This window comes from Heterocephalus glaber, unplaced genomic scaffold, assembly GCF_053883595.1.
Source record: "Heterocephalus glaber isolate CG9 unplaced genomic scaffold, H.glaber_assembly_v1.0 deba00001509, whole genome shotgun sequence".
Taxonomy (NCBI): Eukaryota; Metazoa; Chordata; class Mammalia; order Rodentia; family Bathyergidae; genus Heterocephalus; species Heterocephalus glaber.
This window is the reverse complement of record NW_028258325.1, coordinates 56422788-56448624: the sequence shown is the minus strand read 5'-3', so window position 1 is coordinate 56448624 and position 25837 is coordinate 56422788.

The window sequence follows — 25837 nt, the reverse complement described above, 5'->3', positions numbered from 1 at the left end:
GGTTTTGATGCCTCTGTATCAAAATAACTTTTACAACACTCAGCTTGATTTCATGGCTTTCTCATAAAATTAAGTAGAGCCCCTTCCAAAGGTTGCCCTTCCTCTGTCTTTATTCTTTTCACTCTCTAGCCCCAAAAGGTGCCTGCTGCATTCCTGGTTGCACCTTCTGTAAGCTCTGAAATTATATCATTAATGAAATTATATCATTAGTGAAATTATATCATTAATAGACAGTTGAATAAGTAAGTAGCAGATCACAAGAAAGTCCATGCTATATTATATTCTGCCTCTCCACCTCCAGCTTTTCTCTTGCACAAACACAGCTATGGCAGCAGATACAAAGGCAATTAGCTTTGAGTTCTCTAGTGTGCAGGAAGTCCCCATACAATTGCTTGGAAGACTGAATGGTGTATATTAAAGAGCTCTGTGAGCACTCACCACCATCTGCTCCTATCAGGACTGTCAGTTCTATGTCAGTTCTTCTTTCTCCAACCTTAGTCCTGTACTTCACTGTGGGAGTGTCCTGTGTTATGCTTGGAGCAGCAATCATCTGGCAGCTACTTTATATGTGTGTATTCAGTACCACAGGGTTATACAGCTTAAAGCCCACTAAAGAACTTAGAAGTCCACTAAATGAAACATATATACTTTATTTTACATGAGAACTATTTGGAACAAAATTATTCTACTTTTTCCTAAAATGAAGATACTTATTCTGTCCAGCCTCAAGTCTGTGCCTTATTTTGTCTATGTAGGACACTGATGCCTGGAACATCAAAAATCATTTCAGCTAGGTTGATTTTATGCAGCCATTCTCACTTTAAATTAACATTTAAATTTATAAAAATGAAGGATTTACACATTTGCCTCATAGATCACCTGGAGTTTAAAATTTTTTAGAGTTACATGTATATGCAACCAAAATAGACAGAAGTATTGTGGTTAGCAGTTTTGTGGAGGGCGACATATGGATAAGAAAAGACAGTGTAAAAAACATGTGTGCCTGTCATACTTTTAGAGAACTTTCATATTTGAAGATTGTGTAAAAGCTAATTCTGTGGTTCTCCTCGGAACAAAGAAGGAAGCCCTATGTACACACATCACCCTGTCTTTTGGAACAGCAGGTAACTATGTGGGGCATATGATGGAAATAGTATCACCACACATAGAAAACAAAGATGCTCGCTGATTTGGACAGGGTGTATGAGATCAGAAAAGAAATACCTGAGAGTGCTGTCTGTATCATTCCCAGAAGAGAAGGATGGCGGATGCACTCTCCACCCACATTGCACTGAAGCCCAATAAGAGAGATTCGGTCACTCTGTAAGGTGTCAGAGTAAACTGTTATTATGTAATGTAGAAGCTTTCCAACATGTTGCCACTGGTCAAAAACAGTCTGAACAACAAAAGACCTTTTGGCAGTTTGCTTATCAATTTGTTTTAAAATTTTCTTTCTTGGACATTTAGTATTTCTTTTAATGAAAAACATAAACTATACAAACGGCTTAATGTACCCAGGAAACTCATTTTTGGAACCCCTCAAAACCCCTCAAGTTTATTCGAACCAATATTTGTTTATCATGCTCAGTTAAAAAGAAAATACACAAATAGGGAAATAAATAGAACATTTTTCCTATGGGTTCCATGTTTACTGTTGTTGATAATAGGCTTGTGTATTATACATTAAATGTCTATGTAACTTGAACTTCTATAGTGAAAAGTGTGAGGTAGAAATTTCATGAAATGATCCACCCTGATAATATTTTTAAAATATATCTCCCTTTAGTTTGTAAGACAGTTTGTATCCTCTTATAAATTAGCACTACGAAGTTGAGGAATTAGCGCTTACATACTAATTTTTAAATTTTTTTGTACTAGGAATCAAACTCAGGACCAGGCATGTGTGGTGCCACTGGGTAAATCCCCAGCCATCTATACTCATCTCGAGCTCTACTTCCTGGATTTTGCTGCATCCTCTTGGTTTGGACCCATGTGGCTGCACTTTCTTCTTAGAGTAGCTTGACACAGCTGTAAGTCTTTGCTATCCACCTAAATTTTTTGAGAGATTTCTCCAAGGTATGGTCAGTTATATCATTTCCTTCATTGCTTCTGAGTAAGTTCAAGGGATTGAGATGCTCAGGCTGATATTAAAAAGAAAGACTCATTTGAGGTTATGGAATATATACTATGTGCATGTACAAAGCAAATGCCTGTAGACATCTGAGACACAGATACAAAATAAGTTTGTGCCCCCTAGAGGTGACCCCAGGAGGTAACTCTATGACGGCACAACATCCCATCACATTTGAGAAGGAAAAGCAAAGACCAATACAAAGGAACAGTTTGAAGGTATAAGAATGAGAGTATAGGAAAGAAGAGAGTCTCCAAGAATGATGAGGTACTGGGGCTTAGGAAACAAGTACAGAGATTAGCTTTGTTTGACAGGATAACAAACCCTTCTGCAATCAGATGGTGATATTTGGAGGAAGAATGTGAAGGTCAAAGAAGCTCATGTGAAATAGACACAAGGAAAGCAAGAGAATAAACTGTGGAGAACAAGAGAAAAGAAGGGGAGGCTTAGAGAGTAAGTAAAATAGGGAACATTTCCATCACGTGCATAGATAAGTGTGTGTGAAGGAAATGCAATAATCTCAGGATTTGGACGATCTGGCCAAACATAAAGAAAAGTAGCAGGTTCTGCACTCTTATTGCTAGTATGAACTGGCTACTGCTGAGGGACCGTTCCTGCTCCGCCAGTCAATCCAGGAGGCACTAGCACTTATTCACAGTTGAGGACTGGCCTTAGGACAACTCATTGGTAGAACATAGGAGGGAACAAAAGGCTGGTGGGCTCCAGGCCACACAGGCAGCCAGAGGAGCTTCTAACTGGGGAGGCCAAAAGCAGAGTGAGAAGCATAGGAGCCAGGAACTGAGCCATCACAGCTGATTGTGATCAAATGGGGAGGTTTCTGAATGTGGAGTCTTGGGGGTGAATCACTGTCTCGAGTGAGATATCCTTGTAGGTTAACCTTGCTGAGAGTTAAAGTAGAGGAAACTGTGAGGATGCCCAGGAGCCCTGACTTGACTGACATTTTCTTTAAATTAAGACATTTTTTCAGAGTTGAATAAATTTGGTTACCAAGTTTTGTTTCACTGGAGTATATTCTAAATTAACTTTATGCTTAACATTTAAAATGTTACAAGTCCAAATATAGATACCAGTGTTTCACAGATGAAATTCATCATCAAGTTGTTTAACTGGCTTCTACAGCCATTCATTTGCAACTTATACAGCCTATGAATGACAAAATAACCCATCACATGCATTTGTTCAATTAAAATCTTGTTTTCAACATTCTGAAACATCTAAGTTCAGTAACACAGACAAATACTGTTAAAGATTAACGTTGGAGATAAAAAAATAGGCAACAATCCACTTATTTCTGATTTCTTGCTAATTTTGTCACACATTTTTTTCTGTAAGCAGTAAGCTGGCTCCAGAAGAAGAAATCTAATCTTTTGGATTCCATTCCTGCTCTTCTGCTGCTTTTCCCGTCTCCTCTCCATACTCACTGGCCTCACAGGGTTTAGAGTACAGACTGTCTCATTTTTACCTAAATAGCCCACTAAAATGTGGATTAGAGGGATTTGGATTATAATTGATTTTTTTCTAAGTTATTAATTTTTTTCCTTGTTTCCTTTGGCAATTATTGAGTGAACAATTCCCATAAAGAACAGTGTTAAGAATTGTTCAGTACCTTAGTGCTATGGTTTGAATAGGGTTCAAATGTGTCCCAAATGTTTACGTGCCCTAAGTTTTGGTGATACTGAGTGGTGGGGAACTTTAAGTGTCACTGCTCTGTTGAAAGTGAGTTGGTCACTGGGGTATCTCCTCAGAAGGGTTTAGCATTGTTCTCATGGGATATTAGTTATTTTCTGTGAAAAGGGGCTGTTGTAAACATACAATCAAGCAAAAATTGGTTCTTAAATATCTCTGGTTTTCTGTCTTCCCAAATAATCTCCCTTTCTCATGCAATACCACTGATGCCCAGGCACTACCCGGAGACCAAACACTTGAGGCTGCCTGATTTCCAACATTCACTCCCAAAATACATGTGCAAAATCCACCTCTTTTCTTTGTAAGTACTCAGACTCAAATAACTGGCTATGATTTGTATTCTAAGTAGCATTTTGGCCATTCTTTTAAGATCATGATACATAGTGTATTAACCATTGTTATTCTGTAATTATTTTGTTATGAATTTTTGTTTTATTTTTTCATAGAAGATTTTTATATTTTCTTTATTAATGTCTACTTGTATTACATTAAGATAAACATTAAAATAAGTAGCACTAAAACTGATTATGGCAACAGAAAATGGACTGTGCATTTGGGCTTTTATTAGATACTTCAAAATTTGTAGACATATTTGTATATTAATTCAATTAGTTGAAAATAACCTTTGAGATCACCAATTGTTTTCAGTCTTTTTCTCTGAAGAAAGATAACATATTTACCATATTTGTGGTGTTGGTAACATATTTATCTTTAGAGGAACCTGTGAAGAGCCCTTTTCATGTACTTTTCCCTTCAGTTGTGTGATCACAGCAGTGTAGACTTATCCTGAGGACCACCTTCTTCCATGGGCAGATCTGATACAACAGCGGGAGGATACGCCAGATAGCAGGAATCTGGAGCAAACTCATACAAAGGGGAATTGTGCCACTCAGGGAGGCCTACACAGTGAGCAGTTTGTGGCCAAGGGTGACTTCTAGCAGTGGAAGCTGAGAAGCACCATGCAGCTGCATTCCACGTGGCATCATTGCCTCTTTGCCATACAAGAAAGGGGGAATTGGGACAGTGATCCCAGAACTCCATCCAGATGCAGAGGACAAAACAGAGATGCAAAGAAATCTGGAATGAAGGACTATTTTAAAAAGGAAAAGTTGGGCACAACTTTTTGGCTGAATAAAGGGATTTTCTAATATGCTTTTACAATATTTCAGATTCCAGTTATCTTTTCTTTCTTGTATATTTCCATTTCTCTTTTTGTGTGCTTTCAATTTTCTTTTTCTTTAAATCTTCTCCCCAAATATTTTGGTGCAGCTCACAAAATTGAAGGACTTTTTAAAAGGTGAAGCAATGAATGACTATTAGCATGAGCCCCAGATAATTTGTATTCTCAGGTTACAATACAGACTGTGATTCAGTAGATTTGGCATTGAATCTGGGTTGAACTTCTTAATAATATTTCAGATGATGTTGAAACTGCCTACATAGTAGATGTTAATTCTGCTCTTTCCCTGCTGTTTGTTATCAATCTAATGGCGCCCTAAACTACCAGATATATAAACTGAATAACCTAAAAATATTTCTGGATCATGTGCGCTTACGTTTGAATCACTAGAGAGTTTTCTAAAAGAATGTGCTATCTGTAAATGAGTAGAAGTCCTTCAGTCTAACATTTGGACAATTTTTGTGCTCTGGAATGTAGTATATTATAAGTGTATTGTAATAGGGAAAATAATACAGAAAATATTGAGAGAGTGCTAAGACCTACATTCTATTTCATAGTCTGAAGATGGCTGGTTACATGAGGCTAGTAATCACTCAGTATTCTTTCAACTTGATTCAAACCCAGTGGGCATAAGATAGACTCTTTAGTTTAAGATGCCATTCTTCAATATTTATTGGATTTTGAATAATAAAATGCAGATCTTATTCCTGTCTCTGCTGAGATCACTTTGTCTGGTAGGAAGATGCTTCTTCAAATTTCTATGAAGCTTAAGATTTTTAAATCCTTACAATTTTTCTTATTTTATAACTTGAATCTATTATAACAGGAAAGGCCACACCCACAGGACCTGAAGATCAATTATTTCCTTTGCCTGGATTTTTGATATGCAAACCAGAGAAGTTGCTCTGCTAAAGAAAGCCTCAAAAGATAAATTGCCTCCCTTTGGCTGTATCGTTTTCTTCAATTACACAAGCAGCAGCTGGAAAATCTGGAGGGGATGAGAACTATAAGAATTCTGGGAGATGCTAACGATTAACACTTGCATTATTAGTCTCTGGAGGTTCTTAAAGCTCAGAGTCCCCATGGCACTGCCGAAATAGCAAGTGACACAAACAAATGCAGTCAGTAGCCAGGCCTCCTTCAGCTTCCCAGGATAATTCTTTCCCAGTATACAGGGCTGTTTGTCCCTAGAGCCCCACAATCACGCAGGAATCAACAGACACTGCATGGCCAGGGTAGGTTTAAATGGATCTAATCATTCTGCAAGGCAGATAGCTGTGAAAAACCTTGTTACCCTGGGAAGGTAGCCTATCTTCTCTAATAAAACAGAATGTAGTTACTGCACTCTTCATTTCCTAAAGCACTCTCCTTTGTATTATTAATTTTTTGAAAGGGCAAGTTTGGGAATGTCTTTAGAGACACTGTGCTTATCAACTCTATTCATCTTCTGACATAATACATTTCTTTATCAAAATAATGCTCTTGAAGCACTATTTTGTTTGTGGTCCTCCAAGGACAGCCTGTTCAGTCTCTCTGCCTATTCTGCTCCATTAAGAGTAAAGCTCATAATGATATGAATGTCAAAAAGGAGGAAAGAAAGAAAAATGTGCTAGGATAGGGTGAGCTGAAGCACTGAGGATGGGTCATTGGCCAGCTCTATTGAGAAGACACTAGCAGGCTGAGCTTTCGTTGTTCCCAGAAGCAACTTTTTGGAGGTCCAGAATTCTCTCTTGAAGAATATCTGTTTAGGGACAATGTAGAGATAAAAAGCAGAACAATTCACATCCCTGAGGGTGGAGAGAGTGTTCAGGAAACCTTGGCAAAAAAGGAAGAGATAGAACTTTGATGTAGCACCCAGGATGTGAAGGCTTACAAAAGAGTTTATAGGAAAGACATGGGCTTTGGAATTGACATATTAACCTCAAATGACTTATCAGCTTGGTGGACCAGGCACAATTTTTTGTATTTGTATTTCCATTTTTTACCTGTGAAAAATAGAGAAAATATTACTTTCTATACAGGGTTAGAAAGAGCGAGATCAGTTTGGTGGAAGTTAATTTCCTTGTATAGTACACTGAATATAGCTAATAAATGTTAGCTTTGTTAGTATTCTTTCAAAGGCATAGTGCTCTGCTTCTTCCTTTGTTATATCTCTGTGATAGATTCCATCATGTCTTATAGCTTTTATTAAAATTATGTGTTTAAGTCAATACCATTTAAATCAATAAGCCTTAGGTTTTGATTTTCTCCTGAATAGGGTCTAGGTCTTACTACATAAAGAACACTAATGTTTGGGTAGAAATATTTGTGTTCAATATATTTTTTCACTAGTAAAGATGGGAATGGTAGTATGTCTCAAAACAACTCTTAGTTGAGGAGCTGTGTAATGTCCTGTCCCTTGGCATTATGCTTGGTACAGTGAGGCCACTAAGTAAATATTATTTCCACTCTTTACTCCTTCCTTTGCATGGCCTGTGTCTAGTATTTCTAACTTGTATTTCATCTGTAATATCATTGGTCTAGCAGTGAGGGAATCTGTGCATGAATACAGGAGTGAATTCTCTGAGTCAAACAGAGCACTGGAAGGATGTTAAGAGATTGTAGTTTCAGTACTGCCCTTGCCTTTAAGGATCTATGTGACCTGGGTATTTGAATGCCCTCTGATGCTGACTGTAGAGTCCCTAACTGTAAAGAAGGATTTAAATTGGGTGGACTATAATGTGTGATATTCCTCTGAGGTTTAGACCTCATAATGTCCACAGAAATCTAACATTTTTGTCAAGATCTATAGCTTTTGATATTTATAACATCCCACTTTCCAGTAAAACAAAGAAATGTCTGTGGAAAATAACAGTGTATACATGTTTTTCTAATGTTGAAAGTAATGGGAAAATGGAGTGCACAAGAGTAAGAGGTCCTTGGAAGACACCCACTGCAATGGCTGAAAAGTACCCATCACATTCATTGTCTAATGACAAGTGATTTGTTCTGAATAGTGGGAGACAAAACAGTCTACGAGGCTATCATTTCAGACTCACAAAAATTCAGTATCTTTCTCTAAGGAATCTCTTCATGTGGCAGGGCTTCTGAAGCCTTAGCATGAAACACTGTTTAGCTTCTTCAATTTAACAACCCATAGGTATCTTACCATAATGAGTTTCTTTTTCTTTCTCTCTCTCTCTTTCTTTCTTTCTTTCTTTCTTTCTTTCTTTCTTTCTTTCTTTCTTTCTTTCTTTCTTTCTTTCTTTCTTTCTTTCTTTCTTTCTTTTCTTCCTTCCTTCCCTCCTTTCCTCTCTCTCTCTCTCTCTCTCTCTCTCTCTCTCTCTCTTTCTCTTTCTCTCTTGTGCTCTGGAGATTAAGCTCAGGACCTCTGCACTGAGCTATAGCCCTAGTCTTTTTTATGTTATATTTTTATTTTGAGACAAAAGCTTGCTAAGTCACTAAGTTGCCTAGGCTAGGGTTGAACTTATGATCTTCCTTCCTCACCTCCCCTTCATGCGAGGATTACAGGTGTGGCCATCACACCTGGCTACCATGGTGAATTTAAAGCAATTCAAAAGTGTGGTCCCTGGACTACCAGTAGCAGCAACAATTGGAAATATGTGAGAAATGAATGTTTCCAGTTCCCACCCCACCAGGTTTTGAGTCAGAAACTCTGAATGGGTTCCCCCAACCTATGATTCAGGGAATTGTGAAATATTCTAGAGTTTGAAAATCATTGCTTTAAGGACAACAAAATCTTAATTGGTGCCTAATCTTATGAGCCTAGGCTTGACCATGGTTTAGAATTACTCTCAATCAGATAAACAAATTCTATCTCATAAAACAGAACGTCAGTATATGTTATACATAAGTGCACATATGCTAAAAGAACATCCTGCATTCTCCCACTTTCCAAACCTGGTGACCTTTATTAGAGAAGATAAGTGAAGTGATCTGATCTGAAGGGTACCTCAATCATTTATTTTGTCATATTTTTAGCATAAATATACACACTTTTTCTTTTCTATTGTCTCCTAAAAATAAGCTTTCAAAAATGCAAGATGAACCAGACTTCTGCAGAGCTCGCTTTGAAGAGTTTCCTCTGCTTACCAAGGCCCCAGCCACCCTGTTGCCTTTCACCTTTGTGTCCATAAATTTCATCTTCACCACATTTCCCTTTGCTGCTGTAGAAGAAGAGATCAACAAAAAAGGCACAATGTCTTTTTTTTTTTTTTTTGCAGGTTTTCTGTGTGCTTCCATTCTCTTTCCTTTGTTTTCCTTAAGTTTCAGAAATGATAGGAACAATTTATTTTCCTTGGATTTTTAAAAAAAAACCATAGCTAAGGGAAGAGGAAAAAAGAACTTCAGTGAAATAATAAAGTGATTTCAGTATGGTTAATCCTGTCCCAAAGCCCTTGATGTCCATAGGCAATGGACACACTTAAGCCGCAGGTTCTGGTTGGGAGATGGTCAGTTGCCCACTTCCCAGGGGCTGCAGTGTGTAATAGGGAGCAGACTCTTGCCATGGCCGAAAGTAGATGAATGATCTGCTTCCTTTTATGGTCCAGCTGGATCATTTCAGTCACCAGGAGGAGACAGATTTCATGTAAGCCTAGTGACAGAAATTCATTTGGTATAGTGAAATCATCGAGGAGTTTATAATGCCTGTTGTCAAGGAAATGAATTTAAATATGGGAAAAGGAAAAATCTTTCACCTAGGCAAGCATGATGGGGAGGAAGAAAATGAAGTTTCTCCAAGCACTTCAAGCTATTCTGCCTTAGAAATGTGTTTTATGGCTCAGTGCCATCATCGCCGCATGTGTATGGCCACATGCTAAACTTGAGCCGGCCCTCGCTTTCCTAAAATTTGAATTTAAAGACATCAACACACACCATTGTTTTTAATTTTCAAAACAAATTAATATGTAACTCATCTGAGCACAGTGTCTGTTTATCCTTATTGATGACATTGATCCTGAGCAACATTTGTCACAAGGAAAGGCTTGCTCCTATTATTGCTGTTCATTCAAACTGATGGTAACATGGGAAATTACCTGAGTCATCACAATGAAGAGTCATGAAATTTGTAACTAAAACCAAAGGTAAAGCAGCAGATGTTTGGGTTGTGGTTAATCTAGGTAAGATGTTTTATTTTGGCACAAAAGGAAGCTCCGGAACTAACTGGCAATGGATGAAGATACTCTGAAGCATGTAACTTCTTCCACGGTGAAACACACATAAATAAGTTATTAGAGGAGACACAGAAGTGTGGTTTAGCTGTAAGTGGAGTGCCAGCTTGATCCATGTGAACCAAGTTGCAGTACAATAACAGGAGTGCATAGCCATAATAGGATAATCTAGGAAAGTGGGTGGCTATGGGTCTCAAAAGCCATAAGAACAGTCCTCTCTCTTCAATGGCTGATATTTCTCCAGTTGTGCTCTATAGGTAAGGCTGTGGATGGGATTTAGTCATTTAATTATAAGGAAAAGGGAAAAGGGCCCATAAACAAGAGCGCTTATTATTCAAGTAGAAATAAAAGCTAATCGTCTTAAATTATCTTGCTGTGGTAAAGGCAGGCTGTTGCAGGAGATATTGGAACATTTTCATCCCAAGATAATAAAGTACAACTTCATTATTCATGTTTTGAAATTTTTGCAGTTTCTTAATATTTACCGATAGTCCTCAAGGCTGTGTAGGCTTCAAGTACTATTAGGTCTCTGGATATTTACAGATTTCAACTCCTTCAGTAAAATTCTGTTTATTCAACATTGCTAATGTGCAAGGTTTCGGCCTCTACAATACCTAAGTGCCAGCATTTGTATTAAACCGGTGGTACCCAGCCAAGGGAGCTGAGCGATTTTGAATCTGTTCTCTAAGGAACAGATTCATCCAGGACAAAGATCATTCTTTATTGTATCTCCCACATGAAGTGTGGACTTTTCAATTTTGAAGATAAGGGGCGCCAATCCTGGCCATATATTAAAATTACCACACATTTTTTTAAAAAAGTTCCAATAATTGGTTCCTACCCAGGATCACTTAAATGAGACTTTCTTGTGGTAAGCCCCCGCATAATAAGTTTTTGTATTTTCCAGGTTGTTTTTATGTACATTTACAATTGCACTATCTCTAATTTTGATGAGAGAAGCACAAGTATGTCTCAGTATTTTGTTTCATTTTATTTCTCTTTTAGGTTTAGAGTAATAAAGCAATAGGTAACTTTTTGCAACTTGTTTTATTGAATTACATATTGCATTTGTTGTGATTATTACTGGTGGCCAAATATATTTTAACTAACATATAACTGAAATTATTAAATTATTAGAAACACAATCTAAATTTTAGAATTGCAGACAAATTGTATAATTATGCATCCTTATCAGATAAGTGATTTGGAAAGAAATTTATGTCATGTACGTGAAAGATAATAATACCAATACAGAGTACTGTTCCACTTTATTATCCTCACATTTTAAAATTTAAAAAATTTTATATGCTTTTTCATTTCTTTATCTGTTGGCAGTCTGCCTGATTATTGTTGGCATTAACTCTTAGTTTTATTCTTCAACTGAAGATTTTTTTTGTGGTGAATAGTTGATTTTTGCCTATTAATATTTTAACATGCTATGAAAATTTAAAATTTTGAAAATGCCATAAAGAAAAATGTGATGAATGCCTACTTACTCACTATTCAGTTTAAGAAATAAAATATCACCAGTACAATTAAAGCCCTATGTACATCCTTCCCTTCTTTGCTGAATTGCCAGACTTAGTGAATAATGATAGAGGCCACTACTAAAATTAACATTTTTGATAAACAACCAAAAAATTTTAGTCATCTCAAATGTTCCATGGGCTACACATATATGAAAACATTTATTTATCTGAAATTCAAATTCCACTTGATATGCTGTACTTATCTGGCAATTCGATTTCTTCTTGTATACTCTTGTACTTCCACTACAAATGTAATGATTTAAAAGTTTATGTAAATAATATGACATATCTTAATACATAGAATACATATGTATGCATATCTGTTTAATCTAGGAATAGGTTCTGGAATCATCTATGTTGTCAATTCAGCTCTAGATAATTTATTTTCAGTGACAAATAATATTGCATTGAATGATCATTCCACACATTAGTTATGGAATCTTCTATTGGACATAAAAGCTGTTTCTAAATTGTTATAATTACAAATAATGCTTTTATTAGTATAAGCAGGAATCCCACAGTTTCTCCAGGATGCATATCTAGGAGTGAAATTGCTATACTGTGTATTATATATACCTTATCTATTAATCATTAATTGTCCAATATTTAGAATGAAAGAGGAAACCGCAGAATTTTTAGGTGCATTGGCAATGATGATGATGACATTTATTAGCAGTTACACATTTTCAGTTTCAGTCTTGAATGATTTATACATAAACATTTCACATATCACCCCTAAATGCAGTGAGGTAGATATTATAAAAATCATGGTAATGAGAATGACTTTAGGTTTGATAGTGATTGTGTTTCTACTTATTTTTATTCAATCCTTATTATACTGTAGATACAGCTGAGAAAATTATCCCTTTGTAAGAGTGGACACCATAACAGGGCTCACTTCCCCTCTCAAGATCTTTAACTTAATCTTATTGGCAAAATCTTTTTTGCCATGTAAGGGAACAACACATTCATAGGTTCTAGGGATTAGAAGGTGGATAACTTTGAGGCCATTATTCAGCCACAAGTTTGTATGCAATTATCAGAAAACATTGACTTTTTTTCTTTCTTACTGTGAATCTGGACTCTTTATGTCATTAATTTAATACAATCTGAAGTAAATTATTGAATATTTTGGAATGTTCACTTTCCAATCTATAGTAAGTGTATTACAAAGAGTGTTTATAATCTCAAAAATTGATGCTCATAGTATGAAGTAAAGTCAGGATTACAAGCTTCTTGGTTTGTCGGATGAGTGTGAACAGTGGGAAGAGAAACATTTACATGATTATTGCTATAGGTCTTTTTCTCCAGTGGACCAGTGTCAGTGAGTGGGAAACACAGTCAAGGGTCAGGCCTGAAATCATGCAGTGAAGAGAAAGCTGGCCTCCATCTGGTACCATTGCTTAAATGCAAAACGACATTTACTTTAAGATAGAATACATTGCAATTATATATAAAAAATATAAAATATATATAAATACTATATATGATATACACTTTCCCCTTTCTCAAAATATTTAGACTGTTCATATATACTACCTACTTTGGTGAATATTAAACATATTTTAAAGTGTTTTGAACAGGAATTACTAAAGTTAATTTCGTTTCTCTTAATTTTTTTTTTTTTGTACCGGGGATCTGACTCAGGACCTTGTGCTTGCAAGGCAAACACAGTGCCAGTGAGCTAAATCCCCAGCCCTCATTTTCCTTAATTTAAAAACTTTATATGCACTTATCAGTACTTAATAGGGGAAGCATACCTGAGGCTTGAATTTGAAAAAATCAGGTTTCAATACTGGGTCAATTATGAACTCAGACACTTGGGGTAAGTATAACCTCTTTGGACCTCAGTTTCTTGGCCAGTAAGATGGAAATAATGATATGGAAAATGGTCAGAGAGTTGCAAGTTCTTAAAACTAGATTTCACTTTGAAGGTGTGAAATGGGGGAATAGGACCATGAACCAGGAAAGAAGGAATCCTCTAGAAAATGTAAAATGTAAGGAAACAGACTCTCTCAGAGCATTCAGGAGGTACTAGAATCCTGCAGGTGGCTTACTTCTAATCCATTTAAACCTGTCAGTCTTCCAGAATACTCTGGGGTGCAATTTTGTGTTATTCTGAGCCACTCTTTTTTGGATAACTTATTACAGAGCAATAGAAAAATAATATATGGTCTATTTTTGCCATACCCCTATCATCTTTGAGTAGTCAGTAAACTCATCAATTCCATAACTATTTATTCACAATAACAATGATGATACCATAGTTACACTGGGTAAATAATATCAGACTTGGTTAGGAGTTTTGGTCTCCATACTTTTATGTTCAAAAGAAGCAACATTTTAATTTTAAAATGAGGATTCATGGTATGTACTTTGAGAAAGTCTGATTCAGAATTTCTAAAGTAAGATGCTGATGCAGATACAAAATGTCATAACTGTTTTGAAAAATAGTTTAGCATTTGAAACAATCCAGACATCTATCATCTGTTACATAAATCAATTGCACATACAATTGAATACTAGTCAAAAACAGAAAGTTACAAACTATTGATTACAAATAGTGAGATGTGGGAAATGAAAATCATCCCTAAGCTAAACAAAGTAGACACAAAGGGCAACATATGGCATGTTTGCACTTATAGCTTATTCTCAAAAAAGGCAAAAGGCAAAATGTACAGAAATCAGATCAAGATTTTGAGTCTGGGAGCTCAACGAAGGGGCTGTTTAGAAGGGTGGTGAGAGGGAGCTTTGCAGAACAGTTACAGTGTCCTGTTACTTGACGGTTGTGTCATCACTGTACTGTAATAGTGCTTTTTTTGTCCAGATTCATTGAACTTTACATGTAAAGAGAGTCAATTTTATTATATATATATATATATTTATATATATATATTTATATATATATATATATTATACTTTAGTAAGCCTGGATTACTAAAATAGAGAAACATTTGTCTTAGTACTTCACACACTTATTTAAAACTAGAATGCACTTTGAAGTTGAGTAACTACAACTGTATCACACAGTTCAAGAAACAGAGCTAATGAATTTCAGAAGAAATGCTAGAATTATTTCATGTGGCTCCTTACTGTGCACTAATTTAAATTGGAAAATCCCAGTGAAAATAATTCTGTCATGAGACAGAAATTTCAACCCTGATGCAATTTTCAAACTATATCCTAAGAGAACCATGAATTTCAGGTCATCCTGTGCTTAGCGATAAAGACTATCCTTTCCAAACTATTCTTCCCAAAAATGAGTGAAAAAAAATCCCAAAAAGCTGTAAAGCAATCTCAGAAGTAATTTTTTTCTGCATTAAATCCATCTGGTTTTGTGGTAAGAGACAGCTCATTTCCTTCCCCAACAGTTCTCACGATTAGAAAAGCTTTTGTTTGGAAAGGGAGAAGGATCTTATCTCTAGTAAAACAACATAATTTATTTTAAAACAAAATTATCACTCATAAAGTTATTAAAAATGACTTTGTATTATGTGAAGAACTAGAGATTCTTCTTAGTGGCATTTTTTAAATCCTACGATGTTAAATAAAATATATCAATATATTTTAACATACTAATTTCACCTCCTCTTTAGTGATTTTTTATTTATACCAGAAAATTTTTGGGCACAGAGTAGTTCATTGAAGTATTATCTGAAAATCTATGAAGTTCTCCTAAGCCAGAGTCTGAGTGCGGGCAGAAATTAGAGTCATGTTGACACTTCGAGTCAGCAAGTGATATGAAGTAGGAGTGACATTATCTGTTTCCTTGAATAGAAAGAATGAGTGGAGTTTTTCCAAAAGCCTTCAATGAGATAATGGTTTAGCTTATGAGTCATAAAAGTTATCAAGATTGTTAGAAGAGTATGATTCTGTTGATGAAAATAACTTGAAAGGCTGAATAGATGATATGTTGACACTGGATTGGAGTTAGCAGGAGTGGTTAGGAAACCTTCCAATTCTGATAGTCTAGAAGAGCAGTGATAATCAGGATTAGTGGAAGTACAACTCTAGGGACTTGGTGACCAGTGGAATACATGCAGAGAAAATTTAAGGGTGACTCAAAAGTTTTGTTAGACATATTCATGTCAATTACCTTAAACTTCCGGAGCTCAGAGCAGCATTTTTTAAACCAATGGCTTCAGAATATATTGATACATGTTGAAGCATGCACAGGTGTGCCACCAAGTTTAAATCAGCATATTATTTCACTTTTGTTCTATCTTAATATTCTGGGAACTTGATTTCAGAAAATAGACTTTTTCCAAGTTTTCTATTTTCATGAACGTTCTTTCCCACTACTTCATACAATTTCATTTTCTGAAGTGGTTAAGTTTCTCCCAAGGAGTGATAATCTTATCTGGTAAAGGCCATTAATCTTAATATCACTGGAAACTCCTTTCATTAAGTGAAAGTCAGTTTTTGTGGTCCATACCTGGACATGCTAAAATGGATCTCTAAAGGTATTTTAACTAAAGTATGTCAATGAAAAGGCAAGGAAACCCCCTGAAAAAATAAAGCTCCATTGATTGATTTCAAAACTTTACCCTTTTCTCAGAGTCAAGGTCTGTAAAAAATGTTGATAACTTGGTCTGTAATTAAACAGAAAGGTACTTAGAAGAACCTATTCATACACTTTATGATATCCCTGGGGATCATTTAACTGACTAATTTGGACAGCCAAGACAACAAATTGAGGGCCCAGACTCTACTCCCTTTATAGCTATGTGAACATAATCCACAATTGATTTATCTCTAATACATGAGAACCAAATGAAAAATTAATTAGATTAGCTACAGCCCTGAAGTGAGCACTTTATTGCTTTGTTGCTTTAGCTATTTGATCCTTTTTCTTTTGATTTATCAATAAAGTGTGGAAAAATCATAGAAGAAAGGAAGAGCATGCATCAAACAAGTTCAGACAAACTGTAAAACTGAGCAGACTTTGAAAAGTGCATGATTCAGAATTGCTCTCTGGGGCCGGGGATTTAGCTCAGTGGTTTCACTGCCTGCTGTGCAAGTGCAAGGACCCGAGTTCCATCCCTGGTACCAAAAACAAAACAAAACAAAACAAAACAAAACAAAACAAAACAAAACATTTCCAGAATTGCTCTCTAGGTAGTAACTGTACTATAAACAATGTATTCAGATGAAATCAATTTTCCTCATTTATTAAACTTATAAACATATTTTCTTGTACATTCTTTTTAAATCTTTGTGGTGGAATCAATTTTTGTTAATACATTTATGATCCATTTCACCTGTAGCTAGACACTCATTACAGAAGTGACATGGAAGCAATTATAGTAAGAAAAGTAGAAATAAAGGGGTTTATACCTTTTATGGGTAAAGGCACTAAGAGCCACAGAGATTAATGGTAATATTGGGAAAATAGAAAATAATTTTTCTTGATCCCCATTCCCATACTTAAAAAATCTAGTTAGAATTTGAATGATCACCATTTACTTTGCATGTATACAACAGCAGGATAAGTTTTTGTGGAACTAAAATAACTTCCTAGGCAAAAAGTCCAAGTTATTTTAAAGTATGTTTGTCTTGATTTTAAATACATTTATATAATTTATAATTATGCTTAATTCTTATGCCCAAAACCTAGGGCTATATAATATGTGTATCAAATCTATAACAAACATAAAATTATTTTACTAATATTACACCAAATACACAGTAAATATGTACTTTGCTACTGGACATTGTAATTTTTATTAAATACTCCATAAATTTTTGCTCAGTTGGTATTTATTAATGAAACTCCAATTTATCAAGAAGTGTATAGTATATTTTTAGCTGGATGAATTAAAAAATTTATAAGTAAAAATATAAGAGTCTTTATCTTTCAAGGTGAATCCTTTAACTGAATTAGCTATGATTAGAATCACAAATTTTAAAAACTGTAATTTATTAATTGAACAAACTTCTCAGGTTAATGTTAAAAATCAGCCTGTGGTAAAACATTAATTATTTGATATTCAAATTGTGATAGGCAGAATAATGGCCCCAAAGATCTTTGAAATCATGTGAATATATTAGTTACATGCCAAGAGAAATTTTGTGTGTGGAATTAATATTAAGGACTTTACAATGGTGAGATTAGCCTGAGAATTATGAGAGTAGGACTAATGGGCCTTTAAACTTGGAAGAGTTGGGCAGAAGAGTTATTCAGAAATGCTAAGCTTGAAGACAAAGAAAGAGATTCAATGTGTTATGGAATGTTTGGAGGATGGGAAAGGAGATTAGGTTTTAGCTGGCATCCAGCAAAGGCATTAGCTTTACCACTTTAAAGAACTGAACTGTGGACAACTGAATGGGCAGAAAAATTGATTTTCCCCTAAACCCTACAGAAAGTAACTAGCCCTGCTGACATCCTGATTTTAGTACAGTAAGATCTATGTCAGACTTCTTCCCCACAGGATCATAAGTAATGTACTTTTGTTGTTTCTATTTATTATGTTGTGGTCTTATTATGACTGTAATAGATAAAGTCCTTAAAATACTGTTAAAAAACCCAGACACGTTATAAATTTATGAGCTTGTGAAGTTAATTCTTATAGTATACCGAGGCCATTTCCAAGGTATACCCTTGGGAGACAACTCAATATTTTCTGCTTTTCCCATAAGTAAACTAAACTGTTGATGTTGATCTTGTCTTTTGCGCATATTTTCTTGCTCCAGTGGTTTGATTTTTTTTAAAGTAGAAAATGGCTCTGGTGGAATCTAACCTTTGTACAATTATCAGTAGGGAAATTTGCTTTGATTGGTTTATTAGCTCTGAGGAAAACAGCTTAAATTTGATCTTTCTTATAATTAGATAAATATAAAGAAAAAAGTATTTTTATTACCCTTTATCTAATCAGAGCTATTTTTTTTTCTTATTTTAGACACTTCTTCAGATTCTTTATGCTAGTCTTTGGCGTCTGAGCATTTGAAAACAGGTACAATTACTTTTTTCCCTTAAATTCTTAAATTGGTACATTTTAGGTATGCAATACATTTACAGTTATCATTGGGCATATGTATCTTTCCATGATATATTTTGATTCTTACTTTTTCCCCATTTCCTGTCCTCCCTTCACCCCTTCCACCCTTCCCTGTTTACAAAGACTTTGTTTCAAATTTTTCCTTTTCTCATAATTTTTCCTTTCCCTTCTTTCCTTTCCCCTTCCCACTTCTCCTAACCCTTTGGGCCTTTTCTTCCTATTTCACATTATCAAATATTCATTTCCATCATTATTTACACTTTCAGTTTCTAACACTAGAGAAACTATTCAGTATTTACATGTGTGTCCTATTAATTTCACATAAGAGTATGGCCTCAATATGCATCCCTTTAGCTATAAATGTCTCTAGTTTCTCATTCTTTATGGCTGAGTAATACTCCATTTTAGGGAAAAAACACATCTTCTTTACCCAGTTTCCAGTTGATCGGCACGTGGGCTATTTACAAGCTTTAGCTATTATAAACTATCCTGCTATAAACATGGGTGCACATATATCACTGTGGTGTGATTCTTTTAATTCTTTGGGGAAGATACCCAACAAGGTAATAGCTGGGTCACATAGGACCTCTAATCCTAGTTCTTTGAGGTATCTCCATACTGATATCCACAGTGGTTGCACCAGTCTGCACCTCGACCAACAGTGGAGAAATTTTACTTTCTCCCCACAATACCGCCAATATTTGTTATTGTTTGATTGCTTGATAGCAGCCATTCTTTCTGGGGTAAGATGGAATCTCAGTGTTGTTTTCATCTGCATCTCTCGAATGACTGGTGATGTTGAACATTTTTTCATATGTTTATTTGCTGCTTTATTTCTTTGCCTAAGAAATGTCTGTCCAGTTCAGATGCCCAATTTTGTATCGGGTCTTTAAATTTGGGGGTTTGATTTTTTTCAGTTCTTTATATATTCTAGACAGCAATCCTTTGTCTGAGGTACAGCTGCTAAAATTTGTTTCCCATATTGTAGGTTGTCTTGTAGCTCAGTTGGTGGTTTCTCATGCAGTGCAGAAGCATTTTAATAAGATGAGATCCCAGTTGTTGATTCTTTCTGCTAGTTCCCGTGCTACTGAAGTTTTGCTCATAAAGTCTTTTCCTATGTCAATGTCTTCAAGAGTTCTGACTAACTTATCTCTCAGCAAGTTTAGTGTTTCTGATTTAATATTTAGATCTTTAATCCACTTCGATCTTAGTTTACTGAAAGGTTATAGATATGGTTCTAGTTTTAATCTTTGGCAGGTTGAAATCCCGTTTTTCCAATATCACCTATTAAAGAGGCTATCTTTCCTCCATTGAGCATGGTTAGGTCCTTTCTCAAAGATGAGGTAGCTGAGTATGTCTGGAGTTGTTTCTACATCTTCTAATCTATTCCACTGATCCTTAGGTCTGTTTCTTTGCCAGTACCATACTGTTTTTATCACAGGGGCTCTGTGGTATAGTTTCAAGTTGGGGATTGTGATATCCCCAGCCATGTCTCTGTTGCCTAGAATGGCTTTTGCTATTCTAGGTCTCTTCTGGTTCCAAATGAATTTTTGGATTGTTTTCTCTAGTTCTGTAAAATATATTGTTGGAATTTAAATTGGCATTGCATTAACTCTATATGGCAGTTTTGGAAGTATGGCCATTTTCACTATATTGGTTCTTCCTAGCCAGGAGCAAGGGATGTCTTTCCATTTTCTGATATCCTCTTTGATCTTTTTATTCAGCGTGCTGTAGTTTTCAGTGTAGAAGTCTTTTGCTTCCTTTGTGAGGTTGATGCCTAGATATTTCATTTTTTTGAATGCTATTTTAAAAGGAATTCTTTCCCTAATTTCTCTCTCAGTGAGTCTGTTATTTGTGTACAAGAAGGCCATTGTTTTTTGAATGTTGACCTTGTACTGAGCTACTCTACTGAATCTGTCAATTAAGTCTAAAAGTCCTTTGGTAGAGTTTTTTGAATCTTCTATATAGAGTATCATATGGTCAGCAAATAATGACAGTTTAACCTCTTCCTTTTCTATCTTTATTCCTTTTATTTCTTTCTCTTTTCTAATTGTTGTGGCTAATGTTTCTAGAACTATATTGAACAGGAGTGGTGATTGTGGGCATCCTTGTCTTGTTCCTGATTTTAGCATGAAAATTTTCAGGTTTTGACCATTTAGTATGACATTGGCTGTTGGTTTTTCATAGATAGCCTTAATCAGGTTAAGATAAAGACCTTCTATTCCAATTGTCTGTAGGGTTTTTATCATGAAGGGGTGTTGGATTTTGTCAAATACTTTTTTGGCATCTAATGAGATGATCATATGTTTTTTGTCCTTGGCTCTTTTAATATAGTGTATTACATTTATTGATTTGTGTATGTTAAACCATCCTTGCATGCCAATTCCAACTTGGTCAGGGTTTATGATCTTCTTGATGACCCTCTGTATTCTGTTTGTTAGTATGCTGTTGAAGATTTTTGCATCTATGTTGATTAGGGATATTGGCCTCTAGATCTCTTTTTGGGTTGGGTCTTTCCCTGGTTTTGGAATAAAAGTAACACTTACTTCCAGGAATGAATTTGGAAGTATTGTTTCCCTTTTAATTTCATTGATGAGTTTAAAGAGTAATGTTGATTGTTCTTCTTTAAATGTCTTGTAGAATTCAGCAGGGAAGGCATGAGGACCTTGGCTTTTCTTTGTTGGTAAATTTTTTTATGACATTTTCAATTTCACCCATTGTAATTGGGGTGTTCAGAATTTCTATATCTTCATTTAACTTTGGCACTTCATATATATCTAGGAATCTGTCCATTTCTTCTAGGAATTTTTCCATTTTATTAGAGTACAGGTTCTTGAAGAAGGTATTGATGATCTTGTGAATTTCTGCTGGATCTGTTGTGACTTCACATTTTTCATTCTTAAATGCATGGATTTGAGCCTTTTCTTTTCTTTTTTTGATAAGGTTGGCTAAGCATTTATCAATTTTATTTTCTTTCAAAAAAGCAAGTATTCAATTTACTGATTTTTTTGTATCATTCTCTTGGGCTCCATTGCTTTGATTTCTGCTCTGATCTTTATAATTTCCTCTCTTGTACAAGCTTTGGATTTGTCATGGTCTTTTTTTTCTAGGAGCTTGAGGTTCAGCATTAGGTTATTTATTTGAGTTCTCTCTGTTTTCCTAATATGGGCATGCATTCACTGTTATGAATTTCCCTCATAGAACTGCTTACTGGCATTATCATTTACTTGTAGAAACTGTCTAATTTCTTTTTTAATATCCTCTGTGACCGATTGGTTGTTCAGAAGAGTGTTATTCAATTTCATGTGTTTGTGGGGATTTTCCAGTTTCTTATGCTATTGATCTCCAATTTTATTGCATTATGGTCTGATTATAGACAGGGGGTAACTTCAATTATTTTGCATTTACTTAAACATGTCCTATGAGCTAGCATGTGGTCAATTTTGTAGAATGACCCATGTGCAGCTGAAAAGAATGTATATTCTGATTTTGTGGGGTGGAACACTCTCTAGACATCTATTAAATCCATTTGTTCAAAGGCTTGGTTCAGTTCTAGAATTTCATTGTTGGTTTTTTTTCTAGATGACCTGTCTATTTGTGACATTGGGCTACTGAGGTCTCCCACTAGGATTGTATTTCTACTTATTTGATTTTTCATGTCCATTAATATTTGTTTTGTATAGTTGGGTGCATTCATATTTGGTGCATATATATTCATGATTGTCATCTCTTCCTCTTGTATTGTTCCCTTCACAAGGATGTAATGAACATATTTGTCTCTCTTAATTCATTTTGGTTTGAAATCTACTGTTTCTGCAAATAAGATTGCAACCCCTGCTTTTTTCTGGGTTGCTGTCACATGGAGAACTGTTTTCCATCCTTTTTCTTTCAGTCTATGAGTTTCTTTTTGAATTAGGTGCATTTCTTATACACAGCATATTGATGGATTTTGCTTCTTAATCCATTCTTCCCGTCTATATCTTTTTATTGGTGAATTGAGGCCATTAACCATTGATTGTTATAACTGATAAATATTGACTTATCCTTGTCATGATGTTTTACTGTTGTTGGCTCTTTTATTTTTTAATTTTCCCCTTTTCCATTTAGTTTCTTGCCTTGCCTGGTGGCTTTGCTCTGTTCAACCTCATGGAGTCATGACCTTCATTGTCTTTTTCTTGGCTATTGTTAAGAATTCTTTGGAGTGCTGGTTTAGTGTTCATGAAATTTCTCATGTGTTCTTTGTCATGGAAGTATCTAATTTCCCCATCATTTTGAAAGATAATTTGTATTGAGAAATATGCTGTGATTCTGATGGGCTTTCCTTTGTATGTGATTTGTTTCTTTTCTCTAACTGCTTTAGGATTTTGTTCTTCTTTTGGGTATCTGGGATCTTTACTGTTATATGTCTAGGTGTAGCCTTTTTTATCATGGCTAGTTGGAGTTCTATATGCCTCACTTATCTGTATGTCCAATTCTCTACCTCTTTCTGGGAAGTTTTCTACTATTACTTCTGTGAACAGTATTTTTATGTCATTTGTACTTTCTCCTGCTTCTTCGTGGACTTGTGTCAGTCTTGTTATTCTTCTTTGCATCATCTAGTAGCTGCTGGATTGATTTCTCATGGTCCCTTACTATTTTGAAGAAATCTCTGTTTTCATGGTCATTAACTGCAATCCTGTCCTCTATATCTGATATTCTATCTTCACATTTGCTCAATCTGCTGTGAATACTTTCAATGGAATTTTTTATCTCCTGGATATCTGTTTGAATCTGTCTCATGGATTCCATTTCTTTCCTATGTTGGGCTATCATGGTTTCCATTTCTTTCTTATGCTGGGCATTCATGGCTTCCAGCATGGTTCTGAGTTCATCTATTTTTAAAATCTGTTTCTGTTCTAGAGCCTCTAATCATGTCTTTCACTCTGCCCACCATCAATGTAGTTATCTGGGAAATTATTTCTATTTTGAATTTTTCTAGAACCTCATTCATCAGTTTTGTTACTTCCTGTCCTATCAGTTCAGGGTGTCCAGGTGGTTGATTATCATATTGTTCCACCTCGTTTCCCCCAGAATTTGCCTTTGGTGAGCTGGAAGTCTTGCCAAGGTGTCTTCTCATTTTTAGTTCTGTTGTTGATACTATTTTTTGCTTTAATTCCTGGGCTGATGCTCCAGTATTTCTTATTTTGAGTGTCTTTATTACTGGTATTTAGAGCCCCTAGGAAGTGATTGCTTCTCAGAGATATCTTCCAGTTATATCTGAACTTTTTAGGGTTTGAGTCTCTAATGACTCTTAGGCAATCTCATTTTCAGTATATCAGGGAGTACAACTGATTAGATCAATTACAACTCCTTAGCCCAATTGACATGATCCGCATCAAACACAGCTTAGAAAATGACAATTTGTAGTAGCAGTTAATCTGTCACCTTTATCTATGCAAGCTAGATCAAAATCTATGGCCAGCCCAAAATATGTCTATAGTAAGTAAACCCTTCAATATGGCAAATTTACTCTTCAGGATAAGGATTTATCAGGGGTTGGGAAGGGAGGGGTAGAGAGGTAGAGAGAGAGGGAAAAGTTAGAGTAAGGCTAGAGGACACAGGAAGATCATGCAAATTGTGGGGATCTGTTGAAGACAGGAGGAAAAGACATAGCAAAAGAACAGAGACAAGTACAGAACAAATTGACAACAATAGGGAAGTTAGAAATTGTATTCACCTTCCTAAAAAAGTGACCGATGAGAGGGCAGAGATAGGGAAAATATTCAGGATGGGACAGGAACGGGAACAAAGAGGGAGAGAAATATAGAGCCAGAAGGGATAGAGACAGAGAAAATAAAAGGAAAAAAGAAGGAAAGAAAAAAAATATATAAAATGAAACAAGCAAACAAAAAAAGGTCTCCCTCAGGACATGTCTCTGTTGCCCTGGTAGGCAATGTGGGCAGCAGTGTAAGGGTCTATGTTGGCTAGTCTCAGCAAGCCAGCTATAGTCTATTGAGATTCAGACTGATTTCTGGCTGCAAGGTCCAAGTTGAGGTCCCTGACCTCCTGCAGGATTAACCTCTGCAAGGTTCTATTGCAGGTCACAGCTGGCCTCCCCCCTATGTGAGTCCAGTTTCTATGGGAGGTACTGATCCCACCAACTAACCAACCATGATGGTCCCGTGTGCTTTTATTGAAGAGTTTTTCTTCAGTTTCCCAGTGGGCTTCAATTTTCATTGAGGAGTGTGAGAAAGGCCCTCTCTGTTGCTCACTTCTGCTCTATCTTCTGGGGCTCATAACCATGGCCTTTATGTTCCCCTGGCGCCTCTGCTGTGCAGATTCATATGCGGTGCGGCATCTGTGGGACTTCTCGCAGCAGTGTGCGGTGTCCCTGAGACCGGATTCTGGCTGGCAGGGCAGGGGCTGCTGGCATCCTCGGGACCGGTTCTGGCCTGCAGGATGCTGTAATTATATTTTTTAAATATGAGGGTTTATGGTTTACTAAGAACTGTATGCTAAGTAGTTTAAATTTGTCATTTAATGTAATCTTTTCATCCACAGTGTATGGTAGGCAATACTATAATCTTTCTATCATGAGGAAATTAAGACCATGAGTGATTAAGTTACTCAAGTTCATATATACTGTCGACAATTTGGCCAAACTATAACATCAAAGCCAAACAGTGCAATTTCTAACAAGTTACTATTCACTCTGCTCAAACTTCCTCTTTTTGTAATGACCATCACCTGAGCACTTGGCACTCCCTTTTTCCATACTTCCTGTCTCTTTATAATATCCTCTGTGCATCTGTGTTTTTTTTTAATTTGTCATTTGTTTTCCCCATTAGAATCTAAGCTTCAGGAGAATAGGAGAGTTTTGTGTTGTTCCCTGATGTACTCCTCATTCACAGAACAATGTCCAACATGTAATAGAAGCCTAATAAACAGTGGAAGGTCTGAATGTATAGGTAAACATGACAGTCATATTGAATAAGCAGTTTGATCAGCCATGAATCTGACAGAATTTCCATATTAATTAATAAAAAGATATAATGATGTCTTGAATCAACAGAAATTTATTTTTCCTCTTTAGTAAACAACCTGAGGTGTACTGTATTGACATTTGTGATGTCTATGTGTCT